Source organism: Mixophyes fleayi, chromosome 2, assembly GCF_038048845.1.
Source record: "Mixophyes fleayi isolate aMixFle1 chromosome 2, aMixFle1.hap1, whole genome shotgun sequence".
In the NCBI taxonomy this organism is placed as follows: Eukaryota; Metazoa; Chordata; class Amphibia; order Anura; family Limnodynastidae; genus Mixophyes; species Mixophyes fleayi.
The window spans coordinates 92,610,828-92,636,711 of record NC_134403.1 but is presented as its reverse complement, the minus strand read 5'-3'; the positions used below and the strand labels follow the sequence as shown (position 1 = coordinate 92,636,711).

The 25,884-nt window shown below is 42.8% G+C and overlaps 1 protein-coding gene across 12 annotated transcripts in view; it reads left to right on the top strand.

Moving 5' to 3' along the window:
* Window positions 1-25,884, top strand: part of PRPF40B (pre-mRNA processing factor 40B) — a 134,135-nt gene that overhangs the window by 54,085 nt on the left and 54,166 nt on the right. The window lies entirely within an intron of this gene.

Genomic DNA, 25,884 nt, shown 5'->3' with positions numbered 1-25,884 from the left:
AATCCGAAGATTCTTAGGAAGAAGAAGTTTAACACATACTGGATTGATAACTTGAATGATCCTATATGGACCAATAAAACGAGGGGCGAATTTCATAGATGGAACCTTCAAACGAATATTTTTGGTAGATAACCAAACCCGATCTCCAATTTTTAGTGGTGGAATAGCCCGCCTCTTCTTATCTGCGAAAGACTTATATTTGTTAGATGTCTTCTTTAAACAGGTTTTGACCTGAGACCAGATATTTTTGAAGGTCTGACAAGCAGTCTCCACAGCAGGAACTTGGGTGGGTGGGAGGGCAGGAAATTCCGGAAAAGACGGATGGTGACCGTAGACCACAAAGAATGGAGTTTTGGATGATGACTCATGGTACATGTTGTTATGGGCGAATTCAGCCCAAGGGAGCAATTCTACCCAGTTGTCTTGGTTGGCTGAAGAGAACATCCTAATAAAAGTCTCAAGATCTTGATTGACTCGTTCCGTTTGTCCGTTAGATTGCGGATGGTAAGACGATGAGAGTGCTAGTCGTATGCCCAAGGTTTTACAAAGGGCCCGCCAGAATCTGGAAACGAATTGTACTCCTCTATCTGACACAATCTCAGACGGACATCCATGGATGCGGAAGATTTCTTTAATGAAATGTTCAGCCAGAGTAGACGAGGAAGGTAAACCGGACAGAGGGAGGAAATGAGCCATCTTCGAAAATCTGTCTACCACTACCCAAATAGTATTGTGATTCTTACTTGGTGGCAAATCAGTAACGAAATCCATACTAATATGGGTCCAAGGCTTGGACGGAATGGGTAGTGGTCGCAGCAACCCTGCTGGAGTTCTGCGGGAGGATTTGAACTGAGAACATAAATCACAGGAAGCAATAAACTCTTTGACGTCTCTCCTCATTGAAGGCCACCAGTAACTACGAGAGAGAATCTCAAAGGTCTTATGTTCACCGGCGTGTCCAGAAAAACGAGAGGCATGGAACCACGAAAGGATTTTCTTCCTCAGAGTAGGAGGCACGAGGGTCTTCCCAAATGGTAGCATTTTGGTGGATGAAGCAGCCAGAGAAATACATTTGGGGTCTAGAATAGCATGGTTGGGAACCTCTTCTACATCAGAGGACGTCACAAAAGCTCGAGATAGAGCGTCAGCTTTCTTGTTCTTAGCAGCTGGTTTGAAGGTTATAATTAATTCAAAACGGGAAAAGAAAAGAGACCATCTTGCTTGACGAGGGTTCAAGCATTGAGCAGATTGCAAATATGACAAGTTCTTATGATCCGTGAAGATCGTCACCGGATGGCGAGCTCCTTCCAACAAGTATCTCCATTCCTCTAATGCAGCTTTGATGGCCAGCAACTCCTTGTCCCCGATAGTATAGTTTTTCTCTGCGGGCAGAAGACCCCGAGAGTAGAAGGCACAAGGATGTAATTTTTGTTGCTCCGAGCGTTGGGAGAGAATAGCTCCTAAGCCCACATTAGAGGCATCTACTTCTAGGAAGAAGGGGAGTGTCACATCAGGTTGTCGCAGAATAGGAGCAGACGAGAAGGACTCTTTGAGGATTTGAAAGGCTTGGAGAGCCTCAGATGACCATTGCTTAGTATTAGCCCCTTTCCGAGTTAAGGCCACAATGGGAGATGCAATGGATGAGAAGTCTTGAATGAAGCGTCTATAGTAATTGGCAAAACCTAAAAAACGCTGGATGGCACGAAGAGTAGTTGGCTGAGGCCAATGTAGTACAGCATTTACTTTGTCTGGATCCATCTTCAGGCCAACTCCGGAAACTATATACCCCAAGAATGGAATCTGGGGTAACTCGAATGAACATTTTTCCAATTTACAGAACAATGAGTTTTTCCGTAGTCTGGAGAGGACCTCTGCCACATGTTGGTGATGAGAAGGCAGGTCCTGTGAGAAGATCAATATGTCGTCCAGGTAGACAACGACACATACATATAATAAGTCCCGAAAGATCTCATTGATGAAACCCTGGAAAACCGCGGGGGCATTACACAGCCCGAAGGGCATTACTAAATATTCGTAATGCCCATCTCTGGTGTTAAACGCGGTCTTCCATTCGTCACCGGAACGGATTCTAATTAAATTGTAGGCACCACGAAGATCCAACTTAGTAAATATCCGAGCTCCCTTGATGCGATCAAATAGCTCAGTGATCAGCGGAATGGGATACCGATTCTTGATAGTAATGGCATTGAGTCCACGAAAATCTATACAAGGGCGTAATGATCCATCCTTCTTTTTGACGAAGAAGAACCCAGCTCCAGCGGGAGAGGTGGAAGGTCGAATGAACCCACGCTGGAGATTCTCCTGTATGTACTCAGATGTGGCTTGAGTTTCAGGTAACGAGAGAGGATAGACCCGACCCCTGGGAGGAGTCTTGCCAGGTAGAAGGTCGATCGGACAATCCCAAGAACGATGAGGAGGAAGACGTTCAGACTGAGCTTTATCAAACACATCGGCAAATGAAGCATACTGAGGAGGGAGTCCCGGGGAGGAAGACGAGATGGAAGATTGCTGTACTTTAAGAGGAATAACTTGAGAGAGACAACGATGGTGACATTCAGGCCCCCAAGACGTAACTTGAGGGGTGCGCCAGTCAATCTGGGGAGAGTGACATTGAAGCCATGGAAGGCCTAAGACAATCGGACTTGTCGTAACAGGAAGAATTAAAAACGAAATTTCTTCATGGTGTAGTACACCAATCTGAAGGGTTACTGGAGACGTACTCTGGGTGATGAGACCATTGATGAGACGTGATCCATCTATAGCCGTCACAGTAATGGGTGTTTTTAAAGTGATCACTGGTAGGGACCATTGATTCACTAGTGATTTAGAAATGAAATTTCCTGCTGCTCCGGAATCAATCAATGCCTGTGACTCAAAGGATTTGGTAGCAAAGGAAATCGTAACATCGAAAGCGCAGACTTTAGATTTCATAGACAATGGAGAGGACTCCAGGGACCCTAACTTCACCTCTCCAGAACTAGTTAGGGCCTGGCATTTCCCGATTTCTTAGGGCAAGAACTGAGCATATGTGTGGAATCAGCACAATAGATACAGAGTCTATTCTTTACTCTTCGTTTCCTCTCTTCTAAAGATAATTTGGAACGTCCTATCTCCATGGGAATCACAGAAGGTGACACTGGACGAAATTGAGGGTTTAAACGAAGAGGTGCTTTAGCAGAAGTTGTTTTCTCAGATTCTCTTTCACGAAATCTCATGTCTACACGATGGCAAAGAGAGATCAAATCTTCTAGTGACGAGGGAAGCTCTTGGGTAGTCAGTGCATCTTTAATTTTATCGGAGAGCCCCTGCCAGAAGGCGGCAACTAATGCTTCAGTGTTCCACTGAAGTTCAGAGGCTAAGATCCTAAATTGAATGACATACTGTCCTACTGTATGGGAGCCTTGTCGCAAACGAAGAATGCTGGAAGCAGCGGAGGTCACACGACCTGGTTCATCGAACACACTTCGGAACGTGGAAATGAATTTGGCACTATCTTGTAGAATTGGATCGTTTCTTTCCCACAGAGGGGAGGCCCAAGCCAGGGCTTGTCCAGAAAACAATGAGATAAGATAGGCCACTCTGGAACGATGGGTAGAAAAATTTTGAGGTTGGAGTTCAAAATGGACTGAACATTGGTTAAGGAAACCTCTACAAGTTTTGGGGTCCCCGTCATATTTTGACGGAGTAGGCAGGTGAAGCGTAGGAGCTGTAGACACCTGGGATGGCACTGGGGAAACGGAGGAAAGCACAGGAGCTTCAATACTAGCTGTAACAGTCTGTCCAGATGTTCCTTGGGAGGTTAACGATTGGTAACATTGAAGTAACAGCTGTTGGCGAGCATCCTGTTGCTCCACACGGCTGACCAGATGCTGCAGCATCTCTTTAGCAGTAGGTTCCGTATCTGGGTCTGTCATGGCCTGATCTTACTGTCACGGGCACTAGGAGTCTTTACCCAGGGATCACCAGGTGATAAGCTTACCAGAGCAGTATAGGTGGTAATATGGTACTCTGGTAGCAGGGTGATCACGGAACAGGAAATAGCAGATGATGAGATGCTCAGGAAAGTCTATGACTAGCAGCACTGGCAATATGGAGGTAGTAATACACGAGGAACTGTATGGACAAAGGACATGTGAAGGTAGTCAGTGGTCTGCGGTAGCAAGTTGTACCACTGCTATAGTGAGGAGGAATGTCCAACAGAAACGAGGAGGTGATGAGAGTCAGCGGTCTGCGGATAGCAAGTTGTACCGCTGTCAGAGTGAAGGAATGGAATCCCAGTGGAGGTATCCGGGGAGTCAGTGGTCTGCGTTAGCAAGTTGTACCACTGCTATGTGAGAGGATACTGGAACAGGTGAAACTGTAAACAGGAGTCAGTGGTCTGCCACTAGCAAGTTGTACTACTGAATATATATGTGAGGAGGTGCACGGGGAGAGACTGCAACACAATATATACACGGGCACCTTGACTTTGATCCACAGTAATATGCACAATATAAATGTATAAATGACTGAACAACACTGCCAATATAGAAAGTCTCTTGAAGTAATCCGGCATAAGATAACACAGTCAATGATGGCAATAGACTCAGCGGATAGTACACTCCAGAGGAGAACCAACACAGTCCAGCAAGGTATGCAATACACAGCACAGTCAATGGGAAGTATGCATACCGTGGTTCAGGAGAAGGCAGTCAGACAGGAGTGCAGAGATACCTGAAAGGCAGGAGGCCAGCAGGATACAAGTCCCTGGATGGGTGAAGCAGGGGTCTAGCAGGTGCAGCGCACAGGTAGGTAGACCAGCAGGGAACACAGGAAGGCGTGGAGAGCGGATCAGCAGTAGATGGATGAGTAGCGCTGAGAAGTAACAGCAGCGGGTCTCTGCGGGAACACGGAGGTAACCAATAGCAACCAGCAGGTGCAGTAACGATGGGACACCGGAGCAGAGTTGAACTGGAACAGATGATCACGGAGAGTAGACAAGGACTGAAGACTGAAGCGCACAGAGGCAGCGGATAGGAATCAGCCAAACAGTCACGATGAAACACAGACGGGTTGCAGGTTGAAGACTGTAGTGCACGGAGGCAGCGGATAGGAATCAGCTAGCAGTCACGATGATGAAACACAGACGAGTTGCAGGTTGAAGACTGTAGTGCACGGAGGCAGCGGATAGGAATCAGCCAAACAGTCACGATGATGAAACACAGGCGAGTTGCAGGTTGAAGCCTGTAGTGCACGGAGGCAGCGGATAGGAATCAGCTGGCAGTCACAAACATGAACAGGTGAGTGGATGTGGTTGAAGCCTGTAATGCACGGAGGCAGCGGATAGGCATCAGCTAACAGTCCCAATGATACATGGTAGAGTTGAAGTGATTAGAAGACTGTAGTGCACGGAGGCAGCGGATAGGAATCAGCTCACAGTCACGATGATACAGTAGATGGTAGAAGTGGTATGGGAACCACAGTAGCAGAAGTGGTTTGGAAACCACAGAGGTAGAGGTGGTTTGGAAACCACAGGAATCAGCAGGGCTGAATAAACAAGGAAACACAGGAACACCTTCAGAGACTCATGGGGAATGAGACTCCAAGATCAGGCAACGTGGTGTTGACCACAGGTGCTTAATATAGGGAGGTTGCCTGATCTGCCAATTAAGTTAAAGGAACATACACTGAAGGTTTGGAAAGGGCTGCGCATGCGCAGTCCCTCAGGATAGAGGACGTCCACGGTTCCTAATAGTCCGGGAAGAAGCACTCACAGTCCGGTGAGTGACAATGAGTATTGGCTATTAATTTGATATTATCTATTTATTAGGTGGGGGATAATGCGTGGTGTGTATATTATGATTAAAAACATTATGTGTGTAATATATGTGTGTTTTGGGATTTATTGGTCTATTTGTGACGCGATCGGGGCATTATTTATAGTATACGGAGATGGGTATTGTAGTGATTGATAAATGTTAATGGAAAAATGGCATCGGGTAGGAAGGCGGGCGATAATAAGGTTAATGCTATATTAGTGGGGGGAAGGCGGGAGTGGAGGGTTACCCATTTCTGGGGATATAATGTGTGGAATCTTATATGTTATCGGAGGGGGGGGGGTTATTTTTATCTTGTGTGGAGGTAATATATGTTATATATTGTTTATATGCGATTTATTTTATGGGGGGGTGGCTAAGGGCGTTATTTTGCTATGATGAACTTTAGTGGGAGGTGGAAATGGGATGTGGTGTATTGTTTGGTTATTATGATTGATTTTGGTGCGGTAATGGTGCTAAATTATGAATGTGAGGGGGGGATATTAAAGGGGGGGAGAGGGATTAGGGATGGGTTTCCTAGATGATATTTTAAGGGGCGCCTATAGCATCCTAAAGGTTGGTTGATTGAGGCGATGAGTGGATAATTTAGGATTGTTTGTAGGTAACTGGATATACTCGTAGAATTTAGGATGGAGACTTGGATATTTAGAGCGTAGATCATCCCAGGAGATGAAGGCCCCCTGAAATAATAGGTCTCCGACAAATCCAACTCCCGCAGTGACCCAGGGGCTATAGAAGGCAGAGGAGAGCCCAGGAGGGAAGGCAGGGTTACCCCCAAAGAGGTAGGACAGTAGGAGAGGACACCGGTACCCCTGAGATGGGGTAGCATATTGCAGCTGAGAATAGTAAGGTAGGGCATTGGGAGGTGAGGGGAGATCTAGCTTGTTTTGAGAGACCCCATATACAGGACAAAATTGGAAAATTAGGATAAGCGGATTCAATGTCAACCCACGACAGTGTCGCAGGGGGGGGGGGGCAAAGGAGGCTACAATCTGGCTCAGATGAGCCGCCCATTAGTAAATTTTCAAATCCGGGAAACCCCTACCTCCACCTCTGGTGGGTCTCAGCTTAATCCTAGGAGACCGGCCGTTCCAGACAAATCTAGAGAGACATTTTTGGATAGATGTCAGATCCGAAAGGGGGACTCGAACAGGAAGGGTTTTGGAAATAATAGAGGAGCTTAGGAAGGAGGTTCATCTTGACAGAGATGACCCTGCCCAGCCACAAAATGATCAATGAGCGCCAGGAGAACAATTCAGACTTGATCTTAGCAAAGAGGCCCGGGTAGTTCTCCCGGTAGAGGGAATCATAGGAGTCGGTAATAAAGATACCCAAGTATTTAATTTTCTTTCTCTGCCACCGAAAGTTAAAGCGGGAAGTGAGTACCAGTCCTTCTGGGGAGGGAATATTAAGGAGGAGAGCTTCCGATTTTGTAATATTGATCTTGTAACCTGAGAGGTGCCAATAGTGATGTAACATGCAAAAAAGTCCAGGGAGAGACTTCTCAGGCTGCAGGAGAGTCAGAAGGACATCGTCCGCAAAGAGATAGCTTACTCTCCAGATTCCCCGTTCGCACACTCTGTATGTTCGGGCAGGCCCGGATAGAGGCCGCAAGAGGCTCTATAACAAGGGCAAAGAGGAGAGGAGACAGAGGGCACCCCTGGCGTGTACCATTGGATATGGTGATAAGGTCAGAGGGAGAGCCGTTGATCATGACTCTTGCGGAGAGTTGGGAGTATAAGGCTTGAATACCCGTGAGGAGATTACCTGAAATCCCAAACGCCGACAAGGCTCGGGACATAAAGCTGCAGGAGATCCTGTCAAAAACCTTCTCGGCATCAAGGGAGAGAACAATGGCCGGGGCCTTCCTGGTATTAATGATATGAATCAGATCAACGACTCTCCTGGTATTGTCTCTGGCCTGCCGACCCGGTATAAAGCCAACCTGATCATAATGTATAAGGGAGGGAAGGACCGAACTTAGTCTATTAGCCAAAATTTTAGCATATAATTTAACATCTGTATTAAGCAGGGAGATAGGGCGATAACTAGCGCAGTCATGAACATCCTTACCCTCTTTATGAATAACGGAGATCCGAGCCTCCAAAGAATCCCTAGACCAGGAACCCCCAGTCAGGATTGAGTTGAATAGGGTGTGCAAACGGTGGACCAGGAGCCCAGCAAACTTCTTCTAGTAGACAGCAGTAAAGCCGTCCGGCCCCGGAGCCTTTCCTGTTTTCTGAGATTTTATGGTTTGTTCAATTTCATCTTTAGTAATCTCGTCCCCCAGAAGAGTACTAGCCTGTGGAGAGAGTTTCGGAAGCTTAGCAGAAGAAAGAAAAGATTCAATCAACTGCGAGTGTTGCTGGGAGACTAGAGGATCAGACGGTTGGGGAAGATTATAAAGTTTAGTGTAATAGGATTGGAAGGCAGCACGTATCCGCTGAGGATCATAGTGTAAAATTCCTTTGGAGTCCCTGATAGCCAGGAGATTCCAGGCCGCCATCTTAGATTGCTGGCCACCAAACTTAGAGCTATCGGCCTTGTCGCCCTTTTCATAGAAGCGTTGATTGAGCCACTTCAGTTTATTAACAACCTGGTGGGACAGCAAAAGATTTAGTTCACCCCGGACAGAAACAATTTCCTGGAGAACCAAGGGATCAGGGTTCAATTTGTGGCGTTGCTCTAGAGCTCTCAACGAGTCCGTCAGTTGGATAGTTTTAGCCAAACGGAATTGTTTAGTCCGAGACGCCAAAGCAATAAGATGACCCCGTATTACCGCCTTATGGGCGTCCCAAAGCGTCATAGGAGAGATATCAGGGGTGTCGTTCGTCTCAAAATATTCAGAGAGAAGAGAATTTAGGTGAGTAGTGGTTTCTTTATCATGCAGGAGTGATTCGTTGATTCTCCAGGTTGCTCTAGGAGAGCGGTGAGCAAGGGAGGTGAGTACAGCGGAAACAGGGGCATGGTCTGACCAGGTAACAGGGAAGATTTGGGAGGAGCTAAGTTTAAGAGTGAGGTCATGGCTGAGCAGGATCATGTCAATCCGGGAGTAGGTATTATGGGGAGAAGAAAAGAAGGTATAGTCCCTGGCCAGGGGGTCTAATACTCTCCATGAGTCGTATAAGTTATGGAGTTTGAGTAAAGCCTGCAAGGCAGCTGTGGTGTGGGCATCTCTCCTCGAAGGAGAAGAGGAGGGGACTGAGGAACATTCTATAGTCGGGGCTAAAACAGCATTGAAGTCACCAGCGACCATAAGCTCACCTTGACGAACACGCGCTAACAAAGAGCCCATTTTTTTGAAGAACCTATGCTGGCCGGTGTTGGGTGCATAGAGGTTCACTAGAGTGCAGGGGAGATTATTCAGAGTGCCTATGAAAATCAAGAATCTACCTTCTTTATCTTTATGAGAGTCTTGAAGTTCGAAAATTAAGTGGCGCGCAAACAGGACTGCTACACCCCGCTTTTTCTGCCAATGGTCACATGCATGGAATGTCAAGGGAAATTTTCTGGAGCGGAGCTCGGGATGGAGATGGTGGACAAAATGAGTTTTTTGTAGGAATATCAAGTCCCCTTTGAGAGATTTAAGAGAGGAATGGAGTTTAGCCCGTTTCTGAGGGGAGTTGAGGCCCTTGACATTATAGGAGATAAGGTTGTATTTGTATTTTTTATGTTAATCCAACCTAATGGCAAATGTGTATTTCCCTGTCAAAACCAAAGGTTAAAAAATTTGGTATAGGTGTTTCTGATGTATGCCTGACACAAACCTGGTGCAAATGCTACTGGTGCAGAGCTTCACGCAAGCTGCGATTTGTCCAACGTTACCTATTCAAGCATTCAGGGTTTCTTTGTGATCACATCTATCTATCATATCTATCTATTTTTTTTATGCAAATGCATTCAAACTCTGGATCATAAGGGGAGTAGCTAGCTGAGATTGATAATATTTGGTGCTCACCATATTACAATGATAATAAAGTTTAGAACTCACTCCATGCAATTATGGGTCATATTATAAAAAATAAACCATAACATAGTGCAATATTGTTTGCTAAAAAATGTCACACTATAGTTGAAAAGGTGCTCACCTTAATAATCATTTGTTAAAATAAGAATCTACAGTGCTCTTCAGTCTGTGTACAAAGTTTATTATTTCTACCCAAAAATTGAAGATAGTGTAATGACAACATTTTGGAAATAGTTATTTGCAGAGTGGGAGGTGGGAAGGAGTGTGAAGCAACATAAGGTCAGAGATGTAGGGTGGAGTGGCTGATAGCTTTCTTGGTGAGAGTAAGGAATTTAAATTGGATTCTGTAGAGATTGGGGAGTCAGTGTATAGATTGCTAGGAAGCTTAAGCAAAGTGGTGGTGGAGAAAAATCAGTCTTGCTAGGACAGTATATATGGGTTGAAGTGGGGAAAGACGAGTGAAAGGGAAGCCAGACAGAAGGAGAATGCAATAGTCGAGGCAGATGATAATGAGAGAGTTGATGAGAGGTAATGTAATAGGAGAGAAATGTCTTGTCCTGGCAATGTTTGAAGGTTTAAGCGACAGGCTTTGGAGATAGACAGAGGAGATCGTAGTGTTCTCCATGAATGGATGAGATGTGGGAGGTTCAGGAACTCTACAGAGCGGGAAGGTGACGAGATCAAACATTTTAAGCTTAAGTTAACATTGGTTAGTCAATGGTAATTGTGAAACGGGACGATATTTCATGAGGGTTCATGTTTGTTGTTTCTGAAAATTGGAGCTATAACTACTTTGGGGAAAATGCCAGTGGATAGGGATGAGCTGAAAGTGAACTGTGGTTGGGCAAGAAGACTAATCGAATGAGAGGGAATAGGGTCAATTGGCAAGTAGCAGAAAGAAAGAGAGAGTAGTTTAGAAACTTTCAAATCTGTGGCTGAAGAAATGAGTCAAAATTCGGGGAATAGATCTTTGGTAAGAAGCAGCAGAGTGTAGGAAGGTAGAGAGGGAAGCTTCTTGTGAAAATATTTTACCTTGCCTTTTAAAGATGTCCACAAAGGATTGGGGGGAATGCAACAGGGGAAGGAAATGGAGTAGGAGGATTGAAGATGGAGTCAAGCACTATAATAGATGAAGAGGGTTGTAATTGTAATTGTTTAACATAACAAAGCAATGTTGCTTCGCCAGTTAAAACATGTGAGAAAGTTTGCAGGAGAATGAGACTTTCACCAGAGATGTTCAGAGTTGCAGCAAAAATTGCAGTGAAAAAAAGGTTGTGGGTTTGCATTGAATTATTTATCAATGTGATTACTCCTTCCTTATGCAAAAATAGGATATTTGGCGTGATGCCAGCCTAGCGCAAAGTTTGAAACTTTGCTGCCACAAAGTGAGCCTCCTTCTGGCATATTATATAGGGTTTTTGTTTTGTAATATAGTTATCTACTGGAGATCTTTATAGTTTATTGTTCATTCCTTAAACATTCCATGAAAAAAAAGTAACATTTTCCTTATCTCCATTTAATCTTCTACATCAAAATGGATCCCAACTGTGAGACACCTTTAACAACAAGACACTGGCACAACAAACATAAGACATCCCCTGGGCCTGCCATCCCGCTTCTTTCCCTAATAGAACTCAATCTGCAGTGCCGTTAGACCTTTGGAAAAAAAAAATAAGTTTGGAACTGTCACATACCAGAGCTCCGCCAATAATGTTTTTCGCCATGGTTTAGCTGGCCTTAACTAATTCAGCAGAAAATCTCCAGGAGTGAAGAAGAAATGTGTATGTACTCTGTTTTAATCTCTAAATTTAGAAGGAAAAAACATTATTGCAGGTCCTCAGCCATTATCACAGATGTATCTGGAGTGACATGGTTTACAGCTTTCACTGTGTAATTTTGTCATGTGTTACTGGTGAGCTGAAGCTTAGCGGACTGCACTATGCTGTGGACATGTTTCCATCCCTTCTTCATATCGGGTCTAGCAATAACATCATTCCCTTTCTTAGCTGATTATTTTTGTAGCAACCATAATAGGACTCCTAAACTGCAACAGAAGTTCATGTACAGAAGACAGCAGAGAAAATGATGTACAAGCAGGGAATAAGGAAATAATGTTCCACCACAAGTATTTACTAGAGCCAGGGCTGGAATTGCAAACCTCCTCTAATATGATTCTGCTAAGGTTAGTAGTTATTGTCATGCCAATTAATAATAATAATAATAATAATAATAATGTTTATCCAGTCATATTACCTCCTGTAATATAACATAGACAAGACTTATTCCTATGTGATTGGGAGAATATAGCACACATGCTCTATATCAGTAGTTCCCAAACTGTGCGCCTAGGCTCCCTGGGGTGCTTTGGAAATCTCACAGGGGTGCCTCGGCCAGGGCCAGTGGTAAGCAAGGAGGTGGATTACTTAATTACTTAATTATTACTGTGATTATTTTGGCTTAGGGATGCCTTGAAATTTTTTGGGAGACCCTATGGGTGCCTTGAACTGAAAAAGTTTGGAATCCACTGCTCTATATTAAAAAATAAAAGTTGTCTTTCAGTAGTTCCCTATGGCTCAAAGGGTTTAGCCCCACTGTGCTATGTGCTGCATTGTAATCTGGAGAAAAGAATTTGGTTTACCTCTGACAACTTTTCTTTCATAGTGGCAGCTTCAGTAAAATTCGTTAGTCTGATTTTAATTCTCCAGACTAATTGCAGCAAGAAGCACTTCTCAAACACTTGTATCTAGACACTGTCACCATTACATCAATTATTAAATATTTTTTTTAAAAAAATCTGCTGCAGCGGGAGAATCCATACTTCTGTTTAAGCTTACATAGATTGCCATTGACATTATGGAAGGGCTTCTATCAAAAGAAAGCGATAGAGTAAAAACATTGACTGTTGAGTGATAAAATTGTAATTTATGGGGACCGGAATCGGCATACCCATTTACTTAATCAATGAAATTAAAAGTGTACTCCTTACAGCAAAATACACCATCCTTAAATTCTGAATACACGGTTTCTGTACTTTTTTCATGTATTTAATGTGTAATTGGTGTAATGTCTGAAATCATTAAAATATATATTTCATTTAATTAAATTTGTCAAATTTTCAGCATTGTCGTTATTTTAGAACATTTGAAATAGCCATTTTATGCCTCAGACACATGGGCAAGTTCCCTGTGCCTCTGGTACATTCAGTAGAAGCTGCATTCATCAACATCATCATCATTCCGTAGCGCTTTACATTTACAGCTTGGCAAACGCAGGTTAATAAACATAGCAGATGGGGTTCATTGAGCCATTGGAACGTGCTGACAGTACACACAAGCATTCAGAGTGAGTGCTGGATGCACATGAATACAACTTGTCACTTATGTTTACTGTTAACACTTTCTTCATAGGGTTCAATAAGTTTTATCTGCAGTGCTGGTTGTCTGATATCCAACAGCAAGCACAAGTGTTCATAAAGAATACTAGATGCGCATGGATGTAGCAAGTACTAATATATCCTATTGTTATTAGAGATGTTCACTTATCCCCATGTTCTGGTTTTGGAGCTGGATTAACATCGTATTTTGGTTTTGGCAAAACCGCCCTTGCGTGTTTTGGTTTTGGATCCTGATATGTTTTTAAAATCCCCCTTTTTTTGCCTAAAATCACATATTTTTGCTCCCCCTCCCCCCCTACATTATTATTAACCTCAGTAACACTAATTGCAAGTCATTTGCAGTCAATTTTGACCACCTCACAGGTCACAATATTATTTTCATACACTTTCAAACAAAGACTGCAGCGACCTGGCTGGATGCTAAGCGACAGAGCAATGACTCAAACACACGGCAGTTCCTAGCACATCTAGGAAACATTGCCACACAGCAGTATCAATAAAGAAAAGTGGTGCAATTAGCAATGGAGCACTCCTCTTTGTGTGTAACCTATACAACACTGTGCAATTTGACTGCAAATTCAGAAGACCAAGCCTGCCAGCCCTAGTATTTCTATTTCAGCAATGACAATTAGCAATGGAGCTCTCCTGAATGTCACTGGAGACTTTGAAGAACAATGCTACCCCCTTCTCTTTCTTTTCTACCTATGACACTACCCAACTGCTCTAGAGACTGCCAAGAACTGTGCTACCCCTTCTGTGCCCCTCTGTGAAATGGCGCTGGATCGCTGTGGAGGGCGGTACTTATAGATTACAAAACTCGCGAGATCCGACAACATAACAATGACGTTTTGCCTCGTTTTCAATTCTGAGGGCGTGCAAAAGTACTAGGGCGCCTCGGCTCGGTACTGGGATCTGCTAAGTTCGGGTGTGTTGGGTTCTCGGGGAACCGAGCCTGAGCATCTCTAATGGTCATATGTCCATGTTATGTTCAGTGTTCATTTGAACACTTGTACAACTGTTATTACTTTCTTAATAGGGTTTAATAAACTTTTTCTGCAGTGCTGGTCAGCTCATAGACCAACAGTGCAAACAAGTGTGCGTAGTGAATGCCGGACAGACATTGATCCAGCATGTCCTATTATCTTACATCCATGGTCCAGTACTAACTCTGCAGATTGCAACAGGTTTTCTTCCCAAGATTTATCTATCTCTTGCTACATCCATCTTGCCCTCTATTTTGCCTAGTTTTCTATTTCCTGCAGCAGAGAAGCCTCACCTTAGGGATAGCACTAACCAACTGCAGCATCTGCAAGGTGTGCTAGGTGTATTTATTCTGAAATCAGTTGCAACTCTTTATTTGTACACAGCTAGACTCCGATCAACCTGATTAGATGTGTTTTAGCAAGAGGAGTGGGTATTTATGTAGTTAATTATTTTGTTTTATTTGTAAGTAATTCTGAAAGAACTTAAGAATAATTTGTGTTGACTTAAATCCCAAATAAATCCATTTTTATTCCATTATGTAAGAAAATAAATACTTTTTTTTATAACCACTGTATTTATTTGGTTTTAAATATTGCCCTTTTGCTGCAAGACTTCACAGCCGGCCTGTACAGACATACTATATAACACTCTAGTACAGTGTTGGCTAACCTGTGACACTCCAGGTGTTGTGAAACTACAAGTCCCAGCATGCTTTGCCAGTAGATAACTAGCTGATAGCTGGCAGAGCATGCTGGGACTTGTAGTTTCAAAACACCTGGAGTGTCACAGGTTAGCCATCACTGCTCTAGTAAGTGCACTGTAAACCATATACAAAGCTTTCCTTATATCACACTTGTCCAAGTACTCTTCAGTGGCATGGCTAGGTTCTAAAAAGACCTAGGTCATCACAGAATGACTCCTACAATTCACATTTGCATGGTATTTTATTACAAACTACATTACGTTTTAGTATAGCCTTATTGTGGTAAAATTATACAACAGTTTGTAATATATCAAATAAATTTAGGGCTCACATTATTTTGGAGCGAAAATCTGGGCCATTAGCCCATGGGCAAAACCAACATCTTAACGATGTCCAATAAAGTAAAATAGTTACACAGCTATTTCCCAAATTAAATTATTAGCCTGTGTGTGTCAGTTTGTATTATGATAAAATAAACCTTGTGCGTTAAAGATTTCTAGTCTGAAAGAGAAGCTAAACTGTCCGGGGAAAAACCGTGACACATGGGAGCCCTATATAAGTAATTAAAATCATGCTTGAGACTTCCAAGATGTATCAATGTCTGGGGATCACTCTTACTAAGTAATTTAATATAATTAGTAAGATGAACAGTATGGATTTCAGATAATGCGATGAGTCTCCTGTACATTTAGTTGCATATCATGATATTCTGCTCACATGGTTAAATGCACAATCCGCAAAGATTTTAGTTGTACTTTGATCCATGGCTGTAATATTCCGGGTGGGATCTTAGCCATGCAAAAGCGTCAGCGCTGGCTATGCAAGATTCGCAAGGAGGACCAGAGTCTATAAAAGCTATAGTTCCTCTGCGCTTTGTGAGGAAGCAGCCATCTTGCAGCCGGGACCAGGATAAAGGAGGGAGGTCCCTGGTGGGGGTCATTGGGTACACTTTTAAATAGTCCTTGGAAGGGTAAGAAAGAGAGGAAGAGTGTCCTATTTATAAGAAGAGAACAGGGTTGGGTGCGGGCAGGGAGTTTGGTTCGGGTGGTTGGTGCACAGCTGATACTGCAAAGTCACAAGTATAGGGTATAGGACCTCATATAGCCCCAAAAGTTAAAGAAATGCCAGATGGGGTGCCCCATAGCCTGGGCTTCCCCCAACATTTTGGGAGTGGGTGTGTGTCTGTTGTCATGAGGACCAGTCATACTATATGGAGGAGGAAAGCCCCATCAAGTAAAGCCCTGCAAGTGTGACCAACAAGGGGAATACCCACCTTCAACAGAAAGTAACATCTGGCAACAAACAGGAGCAGTTTGAGGAGAAAGAAAGTCTCTTGAACTGCCCCCAGTTGGAGAGCCCCCTGAGAAGTGCTAGAAGATAGCAAGATGGAGTCTCGAATAGAGGCAGTGTGTCTCTACTGGGGTGCTGAGAGTCAAGACCCTGAAAATTGGGAGGATGCATTTGCAGCTGAGGAAACCTATGTGTGACTCTGGAACTACACCACCCAGCAGCAGTGGCTGATATGTAACCTGATGAGAGTGACTTACATCTACTGGAAGTCACGTGCAGGAGGAGTTTGGTGGTTTTCTATACGTGTGTGTGTGTATAATATATACACCCCTTTGCAAACCTAATGATCTCTGTGCTGGAGGAAAAGGAGCTGTAATAAAGTCTTATATTTTGTGTTTGGATTGAGATGGCCTAGTGTCCATTGTTTTCTGGCATTGTTTGCCCTTGCCCACCACCTAGCTGGGGCAATAAGGACCGCAGGTGTTTTACGGTCCAGGCCACCTGGACGACCTTTCACTCTACTATCACTTTGGACCCACCCTCTTCATTAGTTTTATCCTTTCTATTTTTCTCATAATCAGGTTTAGTTTAATTTATGCCTTAATTTACTGATCAGAGTGACAGGGCATGAGGACTATCTTTATTTCCCATGTCACTTTTGGGTGTTAGATTTTGACCAATATAAAAAAAAATCAATCTTTAAATGTACTTTCCCATATAGAGTACACATTAAAGTATAGGCCAACACCAATGTCACTGTCCCTGTAAATTCACCTTCTGATCCACGAAGCTCATCCCATCAGGAGTTCATGTGCCCCTCTGTAATAATAATATAGCCACAAATGCCATTTTACATGTTGTGCACCTACGACATACTTACCAACTTTTTATTTCAGAGGCGAGGTGAATTGGCAGTGAGGAGGAGGATGGGGCGTCATGAATCACATCATTTTGTCCCTGTCGTTTTTAGGCTCTGTTATGTGATTTAAATTTAGGGATAGCATGTATTTTTAATGAATGATGTGTTCAGATTTGAACATTTATGTCATGATTCATGTTCGAACACAACTTGGACGTGAGTTCTGTGTATAAAAAGAGCATGTAACTTGTGTGTAGTTCCACCCGAATGCAAATCCAAGTGTATCTCAAGATATGTTACATTTTTAATATGGGTGGAAATTAGAGATGTTCGCTGCCGCCCGTGTTCTGGTTTTGGTTTTGGATCTGGATTAACTTTGTGTTTTGGTTTTGGCAAAACTGCCCTTGCGTGTTTTGGTTTTGGATCCCTATTTTTCCCTAAAATCCATAACTTTTTTGCTAAAATCACATAATTTAACTTTTTTTCCACCCTACATTATTATTATTAACCTCAATAGTACTAATTTCCAGTAATTTGCAGTCAATTTTAACCACCTCACAGGTCACAATATTATTTTGATACACCATGACTGCAGCAGTTCTTGCCAGTGATAAGAAGAAGGCCATTGTCATGCCTGGGCATAAGACCAAAAAATCTACCTCTTATGTATGGAATTATTTTTACACGAAACCCTGACAACAGTTGTCTAGCCATTTGTAGCATTGTAAAGCCACAGTCACTAGAGGTAAGGACCTTAACCATCTAGGAACCTCATCCATGTTACGCCATTTGATGCGAGTTTATGGAAAGCTTTTGTGAAAATCAGCAACTTATGCTACAAAATAACAACAAGCAGTCCAGAATCCGCTACCTCCCTTCTCTCAGCTAGATCCCAGCACCTGCAATCTACACCCCCAACACCTTCATCATCAATATCCTCACAAGTGATTGGAGATAGTCCTTGATCCAAGTTTCTAAAGCGAGATGAATCCTCCCCTATCCAGGAGTGTTGGGCCCACAGCTGCTGCTCCTGCTGCTGTGGGTGGATCTTCAACCCAGAAGCAGACCAAGAAGAAGACTACAAGTAGTTTACAACAATTTACTGTTAAACAATCCCTTGCAAAGCGGGTCACAGACGCCATGGTGACTATGCTAGTATTAGATCTGCATCCAATATCCACTATTAATGCAGCTGGTTTTAGACAGCTACTTGAGGTCTTCTGTCCCCGTTACCAAATTCCACCACAACACTATTTTACTAGAAAAGCTATTCCTCACCTCTACCACAGGGTTTGTAAAAATTTAATTATTGGGCTACAAAATGCCATTCTACCCACTGTACATTTAACCACAGATATGTGGCTAAGCAGAACTGGGCAAACTAAAGATTATGGGCCTGATTCATTAAGGATCTTAAATGAAGAGGTATCTTTTTTCAGTCTCCTGGACAAAACCATGTTACAATGCAAGGGGTGCAAACTAGATTTCTGCTTTGCACATAAGTGAAATACTGACTGTTTTCAAATGTAGCACACAAATACTTGATAGCTTATTTGTACACTGAAATTTAAAGTAGATATTTGTGTGCTACATGAAAAAAACAGTATTTAACTTATGTGCAAAACAGAAATCTAGTTTGCACCCTTTGCATTGTAACATGGTTTTGTCCAGGAGACTGAAATAAGATACCTCTTCATTTAAGATCCTTAATGAATCAGGCCCTATATGATTGTGACAGCCCACTGGGTTGGTGATTCGCCTTCACCAGCAGGGACAGCAGCAGAATGTACCCAAGAACGTCACATTTTTCAGAGGCAGGCTACACTGTGTATCATCTGCTTCACTAAGAGGCATATTATTATTATTATCGTAAATTTGTAAGACGCCACAGTGCCGTACAGTAGGGAAAACAAGGACATACATAAAACAAGAAATACGTAAAACAAGAACAGACAAGGCAGACAAAATTAATGGAGACTTGAAAACAAAGGGTACGGAGGACCCTGCTCATTAGAGAGCTTACATTCTATAGGGAAGAGGACACAGCTGAAACGAGGAGTGAGTGTGGCTTAGAGTGGAGATTGGAATTGTTGTGAGGGTGCATTAGTGTGAATAGTGTTATCGAGCATAAGGTCACCTCTAAAACAGATCATCGAAAGATTTGAAGGCTGTGGGAAAGTCTGATTGAGCGTGGTAGGGAATTTCATAAGTGGAGAGCAGCACGGGTGAAATCTTGAAGGCGGGAGTGAGAGGTGGTTATCAGAGACGAGACAAGGTGCAGGTCGGAAGCAATACCGCTGACAACCTGTTTGAAAAACTAAGGAATGCAACATGGCTTATCCTGCTTGGACTCTCCTGAGGATATGTGATTTCTGATAACACCACCAATATTTTTAGAGCATTACAGCGGGGGGAATTCCATCACATTCCCTGTTTTGCTCACACAATCAACTTGGTGGTACAGAAGTTTTTAAAAAATGACAATGACATGCAGGAGATGCTGTCTATGTCCCGACATATTTAGGTTCATTCTCTGCATTCTGCAACAGCATGGAGAAGAATAGAATTTAGGGGGAATGTACTTTAGGCCAGCGCAGTGGAGAATACTTTCTATGTTGTGCAAGGTGCTGAAACCACTCGCAGTAGTCACCTGTGAAGAGAGTGCAGACACTGTTAGCTTGAGTCAAGTGATTCCCCTAATTAGACTTTTTGAAAAGCAGCAAGAGAAATTGAAGGAGGAAATGAAACAAAGCAATTCCGCTAATTATGTTGGACTTGTAGATTAAGTACTTTATTCGCTTTGCCAGGATCCAAGAGTTATCAACATCTTGAAATTGGATCAGTACAGTTTGGCAACTCTGCTTGATCCTAGGTTTAAGAGCTATGTCTTCTCTTTCCATCTGACCCAGATCTCAAGAGATGCAATGAGCACCTGGTCAGCAAGCTGACAGCTCAAGTGGTGCATGACACAATGGCATCTCCTCCTTCACTCTCTCTGAAAATTGCTGCTCGGAAAAAACTTAGTTTTCCCAAGACACCCAGTGGTGATGCAGATGAGTCTGCACAACATTTTGACATTTGGTCTGGTCTAAAAGAATTGGCCAAAAATCGTGACAGCTCTGTTTTGAGCTACGGCGGTGTCAATAGCCGCCGGTGCTCACTCTCCTCTGGGCCAGTCTCCTTGACGACCGGGACATCACTTCCAGTTTCCGGTCCTACCGTTGTCAAGGCAACGGCCGGACGTAGCGCTGTCAAATCCTGCATCCCGGCGGGGAGATTAGCCGGGCACGTAGGTGTCAGTGAATAGTTTATTATCAGCCTCCTGTGGCTGATTAAGTTCGGCTGGGCTGGTTGGTTCCCATTGGCTGCTCTAGATATTTAAGGCAGGGAGGACTGGACCTCCCTGCCGGTTATAGTGTTTCCAGTCTTGTGCTGTTGCTGACCTGCTATTAGATTCCTGTCTGCCTGATCTTCCATTGTGACCTTTGCTTGTACCCTGGACTTTGCCTGTTTGCCTATGACGCTGACCTATTGGCCTGTATTCTGGACTTCGCTGTTTCGCTACGGACCTCTGACCTCGGCCTGCTACTGATTATTTGCTCCAGTCTGGGCTAGCGCCTCCGGTTCCATTTGCGCTATGGCCATCATTGATGAGCTTTTACTACTCTGAGCTTAAGACCTGGGGGCATCGGAGTACCTGTGAGCATATCAAGCTCTACGGGAAAGGTGGCTGCTAAAGGTGAAGACCTCTACTCTAACTGTTCTAAAAGCTCATCTTGGTGGTCATGAGCCCTAACAAGCTCTTTCGAAAATGAACTACAAATTCCTTGAGGAAAGCCATTACCAGCAATTACATCAAAGTACACAGATTTCTGTGATGGTGGATTCCAGCGGGGATGAATTAGTATTGTTTAAGGATGATGTACACACAGATGTGGGTGCATACGATGACAGTGTAGATTGTAGGTGCTGAGATCTAACTGAGAGAAGGGAGCTAGCTGATGCTGGTATGCTTGGTAATATTTTGGGTAGAATGGCGTGTTGGTAATTTTTATGTTTTTCTACAGTAAACTTTCACCTTTATTAGAGAGGTGTTTTTTTCTTTTACAAGCTTTTTATTTACATTTTTGTTTCCCTGACTTAAAACCACTATGCACCTGAACATAAGCTTTAGCACATGAGGTAGAGGGATTAGTATCATCATGTCTGAGACTGGAGAGTGACAAGAACAACGCCACCCCTCCTATTTCTGTATGAGCTATGACACAGTAGAATGTCACTGGAGACTTTTAAGAACACTGACAGCCCTATTATTACAATTTCTGTTTCAGCACTGAACCCTGCCACCTCTCTTGTTTCTGAGTGATCTATGGTACAGTAAAATGTAACTACAGATTTAGACCAAGACTGCCCTATTAATTCTATTTCAGAAATGACAATTCGCAATGGAGCAGTGGAGCTCTCCTCTTTGTGTGTTACCTATATAACAGTACAATGTGACTGCAGATTTAGAAGACCAAGACTGGCAACCCTATTATTTGTATTTCAGCAATGACAATTAGCAATGGAGCTCTCCTCTTTGTGTGTTTCCTATAAAACACAGTACAATGTGACTTCAGATTTAGAAAACAAAGCCTGCCAGACCTAATAATTCTATTTCAGCAATGACAATTAGCAATGGAGCTCTCCTGAATGTCACTGGAGACTTTGAAGAACACTGCTACCCCTCCTCTTTCTTTTCTACCTATGACGCTGCCCAACTGCGCTAGAGACTGATAAGAACTGTGCTACCTTTTCTGTGTCCCTCTGTGAAATGGCTTTGGATCACCGTGGAGGGCGGTAGTTATAGAATCCAAATCTTGCAAGATCCGTCGATGTAGCGATGACGTTTTGCCTCGTTTTAAATTCCGAGGGTGCGCGAAAGTACCGGGCTGGCTCGGCTCGGTACTCGGATCTTCTAAGTTTGGCTGTGTTCGCTTCTCGGGTAACCGAGCCTGAGCATCTCGAATTGTCATATGTCCACGTTATGTCCAGCATTCATTTGAACACTTGTACTACTGTTATTACTTTCTTAATTGGGTTTAATAAACTTTTTCTGCAGTGCTGGTCAGCTCATAGTTCAACAGTGCAAACAAGTGTGCGTAGTGAATGCCGGACAGACATTGATCCAGCATGTCCTATTATCTTTCATCCATGTTCCAGCACTAACTCTGCAGACTGCAACAGGTTTTCCTCCCAAGATTTATCTATCTCTTGCTACATCCATCTTGCCCTCTATTTTGTACTCGGATCTCCTAGCTTCGGGTGTGTTCGCTTCTCGGGTAACCGAGCCTGAGCATCTCGAATTGTCATATGTCCACGTTATGTCCAGCATTCATTTGAACACTTGTACTACTGTTATTACTTTCTTAATTGGGTTTAATAAACTTTTTCTGCAGTGCTGGTCAGCTCATAGTTCAACAGTGCAAACAAGTGTGCGTAGTGAATGCCGGACAGACATTGATCCAGCATGTCCTATTATCTTTCATCCATGTTCCAGCACTAACTCTGCAGACTGCAACAGGTTTTCCTCCCAAGATTTATCTATCTCTTGCTACATCCATCTTGCCCTCTATTTTGTACTCGGATCTCCTAGCTTCGGGTGTGTTCGGTTCTCGGGGAACCGAGCCTGAGCATCTCTAGTGGAAATACACTCTGTCTAACAATACTTGCCATATGTAGACACGCATAACAGATTGTAGTATATGCACTTGCATATGTACAATAAAAGTTAACATTAGAATGCATAAACTTTTATTTTATCATAAATTAAAATAACTACTGTTAACAGTATGATTTTTAAAATATATCTATTTTTTATAATTATTACATAGATTACTTCTATGCATACTGTACATACAATGCCTTTATATAGTTGTATACAGTTGTTCTGTGATAGCTACTGACACGTATAAGTGTAATTTTTATTTGAAAGACTATGATGTCAGTCATCACTATCAGTCGGCATTTACACCTGTCCTGTAGCGGTTGTAAAAATCTACAGCTCAAAACAAACGTACGACAAACACAGGACTTGAATCACCCACATCTGTGTTGAAATCTCAAGTTGTAGGGAGTCATACGTGTCCGTTGCATGCAGCTATAAATTGCCTGCAATTGCGCTCATTGGTGTAATGTAAGGGTGTGCACCGGCCACTTTTGGTGTTTTGGGTTTTGGGTTCTGATTAGCTTGAGGTTTTGGGTTCTGATTTGTTTTGCCAAAACACCCCACGAAAGGTTTTGGTTCTGATTTCGGGTTCTGGTTTTTTTTAAAAAAAAAGCATAAAAAAAGTGCTTAAATCCATTATTTTGGGTTTTTTTCACACCTACACTATTATTAACCTCAATAACATTCATTTCCACTAATTTCCAGTCTATTCTGAACACCTCACACCTCACAATATTGTTTTTAGTCCAAAAACTTGCACCGAGGTAGCTGGATGACTAAGCTAAGCGACACAAGTGGGCGGCACAAACACGTGGCCCAACACGTGGCAGATTCAGTGAACTTATATAGCAGTACCGCTGGACTTATACGGCAGGATCAGTGCCTTGTTTGCAGTCTACTAGGTAACGCAAATAGTCCGGTGAGGCTACTTGGTGGGAACAGTTATAATTTGTCACGATACAACGTAGAAATACAGCTAAAGAGCCATGAATAGGTTAAGAAACAAACAATGTTTATTGCTGGCAAATATAAACAGGTGATGAAATCATAAGTTTGCAGAAATACCAGGTATTCAGCAGTTGCAGGTAAATGGAAGGTGAGAGAAGATTCCAGGCAGCAAATACAGAGAAATGCACAGGTAAGTCCCAGGTTCACATATGAAACAGATCAGCAGAATGAATGATGAGATCCTAATGAAGTAGAATCACAGGAACAATGCAGGAGGAAGAATCACAGGGTGTAACCACAGGATATGACATCAATAACCAGCTATGTGTGTTGGGAGTGACAGGTATATAAAGGGAAATGGGAACACACCAAGGTGCATGGAATAATTAGTGAACAGTGTTAACTCCTAAGGTACTAGGAGCACAACAGGCACAATAGCAGCACCTCTGGTGAGCAGAGGTATTGCTGCTAAGACACAAAATGAACACAAAAAAGTAAAGTCTGATAGTCCAGGTTAGGAGCTGCCAGGCAAATCGTGACATAATTGAATTGGGAACATTAAGTAAAACTCTAATTTTCCAGTAACCAGACCATCTCCTCTAATGTTATTACACCCCATATCTTGCCATAAAAAGGTAAAATTTGCAACCAGTAAGTAAACTCTTTGTTCTTCTTATTCTCTAGCTCAGAGTAATCCATTACCCAACATAAAATTGTGGGATCCAATTGTCTATTTTTGGGAGCACTGCTAAAGAACATGACAGGAAAATGTAAACTTTTCTAATAGTCACCAATGTTTCTGTGTTGGAGGAGTTGGGATTTGGACATAGAGAATGAAACCAGCTGATTTATATAAAGCCCTTATACTGCCTTTGGGACAAAACTGGAGGAACTATCTTATTTTGGAAAATATTGAGAAAAGTTTCTATCAACCAGAGCAATTGCAACTCAGACATACACAGTACAGAGATTTTCACTATTAGATATACCATTTTCAATGTAAGGAACTTACAATCCCGAGGTGCCAGAGTATATAGTGTAATATTTTGCTGCTTGCATGAAACTAATGACAAATTTGTCAACTTGCAATGTCTTCTGTAGTAATGCCCTCAAGACAGAAATCTGTATTTTCAGTGTGTTCAATGATATACAAGATACACTGATTGATGAGCACAGAACACCAAGTAGTTCCTCTAAGTACACCAGTCACTGAATAATTTTCAAATTGTATAGTATACCTTGTAAGTAGTTTAGATCTTCTACATTCTGGAAGTCGTGGCGTTAGACCGCTAGACCGGACGTTTGAGAACTGCGAGATCTGACGGCTTGATGACGAGGTTTTGCCTCGTTCTGAGGTTCGTGATCGGCGGGAACCCCCCAACAGTGCTCGGATCCGGGCTCGGATCGGCACTGTTCGGGGGGGTTCTGATTTGCTAATTCCGGACCCACTCATCTCTATGGTCAATGAATTCTTACCGACAGTGGAAGTTGTATTTGGTCCTCCTTTCAAACTGAAGGACATTCAGCCTACTCATGAAGGACCTTCTGACAAATTGAAAATTAAGGTGACTGGCCCCATATATTAGTGGTCTGTAATGAATTGAACTCCCCTGCACCACATTCTTGGTCTATATTGTTGTTGTTCAGTATGGAGATCGTGGGGAATGGGGATCCTCTACTACTTCAGCTAGAGTAAGTCCCCCTTATGTTCAGTAGGAAATGAGCACATTAGAGATGGCAGATAGAAAAGAGGACACACATCTAGATTTTTCATTAAAATATCCAACCTGTAAATTGCACCCATATAAAAAGAGGCCACCTCTTACTTACAGCATATTTAATATTGTCTCTATCAGCAATGGAATGCTAATTAATAACAGGAGTTACAAAATCTAAGGTTAGTTTCTACCAGAACCAGTTTAGGATATGTAGGAATCTACTGCTAATTTATTGTTAATAACCAGTCTAACAGTAGGGAAAATAGATCATACATAAATCAGAGGCAAAACAAGTTAGACAAAATATGTTCAAACATAAAAAACAAATAGTAGGCAGATCCCTGCTTGTAACAGTTAACAAGCTAATGGTTGCAAATAGATTAAAGTAAGAAACGGAATATCAATAGCAATACAGACACAACAGGGAATAACAGACAGATGCAGGTGAAATACAGGAACAAGAAAGGGATAATGACC